Source organism: Herpailurus yagouaroundi, unplaced genomic scaffold, assembly GCF_014898765.1.
Source record: "Herpailurus yagouaroundi ecotype Mexico unplaced genomic scaffold, PumYag 67700, whole genome shotgun sequence".
In the NCBI taxonomy this organism is placed as follows: domain Eukaryota; kingdom Metazoa; phylum Chordata; class Mammalia; order Carnivora; family Felidae; genus Herpailurus; species Herpailurus yagouaroundi.
The window spans coordinates 601,083-607,856 of record NW_024420499.1 but is presented as its reverse complement, the minus strand read 5'-3'; the positions used below and the strand labels follow the sequence as shown (position 1 = coordinate 607,856).

The 6,774-nt window shown below is 40.9% G+C and overlaps 1 protein-coding gene across 2 annotated transcripts in view; it reads right to left on the bottom strand.

The window, feature by feature from the left end:
* IL13RA2 (interleukin 13 receptor subunit alpha 2) overlaps window positions 1-1,414 on the bottom strand; it is a 72,444-nt gene extending 71,030 nt beyond the window's left edge. The window contains exons 1-2 of one of the 2 annotated variants that reach the window (XM_040468395.1): window positions 1,384-1,414; window positions 880-933 (exon numbers count right to left, since the gene is read on the bottom strand). The gene's annotated coding sequence lies outside the window, so the exon portion shown is untranslated. Of the gene's footprint in view, window positions 1-879; window positions 934-1,383 lie in introns of those variants that run through there. The other variant, XM_040468392.1, reaches the window with a different exon arrangement.
* Window positions 1,415-6,774: the final 5,360 nt, after the last annotated feature.

Genomic DNA, 6,774 nt, shown 5'->3' with positions numbered 1-6,774 from the left:
CTTAAGAGTCTCTTATGGTTTGGCTCTCTCCCTCTTTTTTTTTTTCCTTCCCCTCCCCCATAGTCTTCTGTTAAGTTTCTCAGGATCCACCTATGAGTGAAAACATATGGTATCTGTCTTTCTCTGCCTGACTGACTTCACGTATCAACTGTCTTAATTTACACTGGAAAGGGGGCGTACACCAAGAAGAAAGCTATTAAGAGAGAGAACTTTCTACCAAGAAACTTAATCTGCCTAACAGGGCAACCTTTATTTTGCAAATATCTCATCTGCCTTCCTGTGAATAGCGTGCCTTTCCTTTGGATCTGCGGACCCCAGGCCCTTTCCTGAGCTCAGCGTGTTATAGAAGCCTCACGAACCTCACTACCTTCTGGGCTTCATATTTTTATGGGGCTCCCGTACACATGAAATGTATTATTCTCCTGTTAACCTGCCTTATGTCAATTTGATTATTAGACCAGCCAATGAACCTAGAAGGGAAGAAGAGAAAATTCTTCTGCTCCTACACTTTCATATGGCTGTCACACGTCCAGGGACCGACAGATTGTTAGCCCTAACAGACATGCACATACACATTCCACCAAATAACCAGCAGACAAATAACTACCCAGAGAAAGATTTAGGGAGGTGTATTGTAAAAAGCACTAAGCTTTGAGTTAGGGGGCCTGAGTTTGGGTCCTGAGACTATCACTGTTACCACTGGCTACAAACTTCCTTTTCTCAGGATCTGTTTCCTCCACAGACTAAGCTTGATGACCTTCAAAGTTCTATCCAACTCTAACTTGTCTGAAAGAGAGTTTAGAATAAATGTTGTTTTATTACAAAGGCATTTGTCTTACACACTCTTTGAAAGCAAGTTTGAAGAAAATGAAAACTTACCCTTCCAAATGTGCGGGAGATCCGGCCACTTCTTGTGAATTGTCTCTACCAGGCCTATGTAAGGAGAGTAATATGGGTTAAAAGCAAATGAAGTTATAGGAAAAGAACATTCAATGTGGTAACCTCCCGATGGTATCTGTGGAAAGGAAGCTATTCCAATACATCCTGTATTCTTTTACAAAATGCTTAAGGTAACAGAACGTATGGGGACTGGCATCGTTCCCATGATTTTCCCTCTTTTCAAGAAGAATGGGTAATGTTAATACTAACCATCACCCATGAAATAATTATTACTGACAGAGGAAAGAAGCGTACTGAGATAGTGCTCAGACCGTCATGACATAACGTTTGGAAACGAGAGGCAACTACTAAAGGTTATAATTTGTTTACAGAAGATCCGTATTTTTTTTTTTTTAATATTACTTCACCAATCGTTTAAATGCAAATCGTGCCAGTACTCCCACATTATATAAAGACAGCATGATTCCAACAAAGCTGATGTACCAAATGCAATATTACAGAAGAAACCTCAGGATGGCTAGGTCTGCTGCTACAGTCAAAACCATCACAGACAGATGAGACTTTTTCCTATTTATAAACTTCTCTAGAGCGATGATTCCACCACTTTCTTTAGGAACCATTTCCAGTGTTTCACAATCAAGATTCCTCCTTAAATCTTCCCCAAATCTCCAATGGCCTTACTTAAGTCTATTTAGTCATCTAAGAATAAAGAGAATATTTATTGACTTTCCTCTGTGTCTGAGTCACTGACATTTTAAAACAATTATTAAATTATCTACAAGGCTCCTCTTCTGCTGGGTTAATGAATTCTATTACTTCAACAATCCCCGCAGAGCACATGTCTTATATCATGTGACCTAGTTGTTTCTTCAGGATTCTGGTAAGGTCTGCCTGGGTTTGAGTTTCTCTTTTTATGTTTTGTACTCTGAAACTCTTTAGAATAACATTAAGCAATATTGCCCAGATTATCCAAATTATAGCTGTATCACCACAGTGCAAGCAAAGACACATTTTAAAAAATTTAAAAGTTCTGACTCTAGCTCACAAAACGAAATAAGGGCAAAGCAGTTCTAGCTTTGTTGGTATTCCTGTCCAGAAGCCAAGAAATTATTCAAGTGGTATTTCTCAGGAAACAAATGTTTAGACTCCTGGGAGGAAGCCAGAAATCTGGAGTGGGTGATGCGGTTCTTGGCTCCCCAGTTCTTATGTCACTGGAAAAATATTTTGGCTGACACTACGGACTCATCCTCATTTCCAGACCACTTCATTTTGTGAAGTTAGATTCTTTGGAGAATTACACAGTGCATCCAAAGGTGCATTTTTATGATCTGATTGCCATATGATTTATATGTGAAAACTCCCGGACTGTAGGAAGGTATTGCCAACATAAAAAGTTGTCTTCCCATATATTACACAAGAGCATGAGAACTAATGCCTCTCTAAGGTTTCTGTCCTCTCTTACTGAGTCAGACTCTCGACAAGAGAAAGAAATGGTGCCCTCTGAATTTAACCCTGAGGTGGCTGATGATTGGGACCAACCCTGCACAGAGGCAGAATACGTATCCCCTTTGTAATCAGATTTGAGGGGCCCTAAAAAATCAGTCTGGTTCAGTACCTGACTTGCTTCTTTGGGTTCTTAAATGTCTCCTCAATAAGACCTACACTGTAGCCACTCTATATAGAATTTGAACCTGTACCAATCCGCAGCCCCCCTTAGTACACCTATTATTTCTGCATTTTACAAAGCACGAATTTCCTTCTTGTTAAAAAAAATTTTTTTTAATGTTTATTTCTTTTTGACAGAGAGAGAGAGAGACAGAGCATGAGCGGGGGAGGGGCAGAGAGAGAGGGAGACCCAGAATCGGAAGCAGGCTCCAGGCTCTGAGCTGTCAGCACAGAGCCTGACGCGGGGCTCGAACTCATGAGCCGTGAGATCATGACCTGAGCCAAAGCTGGACGCTCGACCGACTGAGCCACCCAGGCGCCCCGTGAATTTCCTTCTAATAGACAATATTACGTACTTGTTGGGTTACATCGTTGGTCATTTTGTCATTTATTGCTTGTCTCTCTCCTCTAGACTGTAAGCTCTATGCAGATATTTTTTTTCCCTATTCTGTTCCCTGATGACTCCCAAGCAACTGCAGCAGTACCTGATGTAGATTAAGCGCTTAATAAATATATTATTGTAAATGAATGAATGTGTTGAACAAGCCATAGGAGGGATAGCTAGTATACAGACTGGGAGTCTGACATGCTATTTTGATATAATAATGAAGGCATCAATCATCAGCTAAATCACGGAGTTGAAAACAGCCAGTATAATTCATCCAACTGCAAATTATTATTAGATGTTGTTTTGGTTTACTTATCTCAAAACATTTACTCAGCACTTTCCTCATTTATATTGATATATATATATATATTCATATACACAATCACGTGTGTTGTTTATAAACACTTAGACAAGGGCACACACACAAGAAACAAAAGGAGTGAGGAGAACACTCACTCAGCGGAATGAACGTGAAATACAAGAGACCCCCATGGACTGATTTGTGAGCTGGTAGGACAAGCGGTCTGTGCAGAACTGAAGACATTATAAGAACGTTCACGAAAAAAACCGAAAGGTGGTATCAGAGCATAATCAGGAAATATCTCAGCTGGATCTCTCATGAACCTTAACTTTGATCAGATAGGGTAAGTCAGCCTCACTCCACATAAATAAGCCTCACTCCTTTTATTCCTGTTTCTGGGATCCCCACCTATTAAAAACCTGAGATTTTAACAGCAAACTCCTTTCTCCCAAGGTGCTAACATCTACCCTGGTTTCATGAACCTGCTTTAGCGCCTTTTCTCACACATGCACAAAAAGGTATTTGGTTACCTTAACTAACAAAACAGAAGTGAAGTATTAGACTTGCCTTCTCATGTGACTGTAAACCTTCACCTTCTCAGAAAATGACTTCTCAAACAGAACAGGGAGGCTGCCCCACTGATGTCTCTTTTGGGCTCTCCACTTCCATTTCTTCGCTCTCTCTCTCTCTCTCTCTTTCTTTCTGAGTTTATTTATTTATTTTGAGAGAGAAAGCACAAGTCAGGGAGGGGCAGAGAGAGAGAGCGAGAGAGCAGGAGAGAGAGAGAATTCCAAGCAGGCTCCACACTGTCAGTGCAGAACTCGACCCGGGGCTCAAACCTGTGAACCACGAACACATTAAAAGGCATTTGCGGGGCGCCTGGGTGGCGCAGTCGGTGAAGCGTCCGACTTCAGCCAGGTCACAATCTCGCGCTCCGTGAGTTCGAGCCCCGCGTCGGGCTCTGGGCTGATGGCTCAGAGCCTGGAGCCTGTTTCCGATTCTGTGTCTCCCTCTCTCTCTGCCCCTCCCCCGTTCATGCTCTGTCTCTCTCTGTCCCAAAAAAAATTAAACGTTGAAAAAAAAAATTAAAAGGCATTTGTTTTCATTTTCCACACGTAGTTAACATTTTTCTCCTCTGCCATTTTCTTTTCTTAGTTGTTCATAATACTAAGCTTCCCAAGTAATTGATATTTGAAAACTAATGTGAACACATCAGAGCTGTACATGTTTTGTGTTTTCTAAGTTCATTTTACTTATTTTTGAGAGAGAGGGAACGCAGAGGAGGGGCAGAGAGAGAGAGGGAGAGAGAGAGAGAACCCCGAGCAGGCTCTGCACCATCAGTGCTGAGTCAAAGGGCTCCAACTCACAAACCGTGAGACCATGACCTGAGCTGAACCTAGAGTTGGATGCTTAACCGACTGAGCCACCCAGATGCCCCTGTAAGCCAGATCTAATTAGCAGATCTAATTAGATCATCATGGTTTTTGAATTTCTTTTGTATGTATTTGTTTTTGTGTCTCATATATTAACTAATAGCGTGGCTGACTAAGAATACTGTCAATTTCTTGTTCATCTATGCATACGTTATTAGTAATATCATCCGTGTTCTTTGCAGGAGTCTCACAAAATGATGGTTAGTTTATTAAAAAAAAACTTGGTAATGTGATTGAGAAATTTAATTGGGAACGTGCAAACTGCGACATCTTGCGAGGTGGTGAAGTTAAACTAATAAATGAAGTTTCTGTCCACTCCTCCATACTTTTGCTGCAGACAACTCATAAATATGACATCACATATGACCCTCTGTTGTCAAACACACCAAGTGATAACATTGTTTTTATATGTGTGTGTTTGCGTGTAATTATATACATTTCATATTTTATAAATTAATTATTTTACAGTTATTTTGTATAACAAACCAGACTCATCATTCTTGATTAATAAAGCGTAGACATTCTTTTTTTTTAATTTTTTTTTAACGTTTATTTATTTTTGAGACAGAGAGAGACAGAGCATGAACGGGGGAGGGGCAGAGAGAGAGAGGGAGACACAGAATCGGAAGCGGGCTCCAGGCTCCGAGCCGTCAGCCCAGAGCCCGACGCGGGGTTCAAACTCACGCACCGTGAGATCGTGACCTGAGCTGAAGTCGGACGCTTAACCGACCGAGCCACCTAGGCGCCCCTGACGTGTAAACATTCTTATATGTATACTCAACTCTGATATCCATCTGAAACAATCCCTAGAGCACATCTCTAGTTTGGGATACCACTCCACCAGTCTGTTGAACAGACTCAATTTCTGAATTTTAAAAGATTTTTTTCAAAAAAGACTACAAAGAAAAATGTGTTCCGTTGCTTTCTGATCCCTAACCAGAAAATAATTTAGCCATACTGTCTCAGATTCAATCTCTTCCAGCTCTTCATTTCTTCTAGCTGAGCTTTTACTATATTTACTCTGTAATTTTAAAGATCACTGAGGGAGAAAGAGTGTAAAAGGTGGTCATAAGCTGATTACCGGACTAATTAAGTGGTTCTGTTAATTGGCTAAGATTATATAGCTCATGTGTCATTATTTTTATTGAGAGACTTACTAAATTCCAAGTGATGATACTTGGCTCTGAATCATATTATGTTCTCAAGATTATAAATCTAAACAACCGACATGGTATATTAAACCTAGCACATATTTAAGGAAGCATGGTATAATGGAAAGAGTTTTGAAGTCCGAGAGGCTTGAATTTGAATCCCAGTTCAGCCACTTAGAAGCTGAATGGTCTTGGGAAAGTGGCTTAATTCTCTGAACTTGTTTCCTCATATGTTAAATGGAAGTAATATCATCTCCTCACCAGGACGTTTTGTGAGTTAAAACACGGCATTCAGTACGTGCTTAATACCCGAATATCAATTATCACTTAAAATAAATGAAATTATCGGGGCGCCTGGGTGGCTCAGTTGGTTGAGCATCCAACTCTTGATTTCGGCTTAGGTCATGACCCCAGGGTCGTGGGATCGAGCCCCGCGTCCAGCTCCTTCACTGAGCATGGGGCCTGCTTAAGATTCTCTCTCCCTCTGCCCCTCTCCCCCACTTGTACTCTCTCTCTTTCTGTCTAAAATAAAATTTTAAAAAGGTAATGAAATTATGTACGGATGTGGGCATTTTGCAAGGTAGCGTTCTATGGTAATTATACCCTCAGGGAGCTCTCTCATGAATGGGCTAGTGTAGGGGCTTTTGCAGTCAACCATTATTCTTTGAGTACCTATGCAGCATTGTGCCAGATTTTGTGGGAGATACAGTGTGCTCCTCCTAATGTTATGGGGTTGATTAAACTGTAAACACATACATGTAACGGTTCAAATGCAACGAAGGCTTAATTCGTATTCATGTAACAATCCAGAGCGGGTATTCAGGTCATCAGATGGCCTCTCTGTTTTCAACACATAGACACACGGATTCCAATGTTGCTTTGGTCACCATCATTCCTTCTTACGGGGAGGCAAATAAAGCTCGCAAGTACATGTGT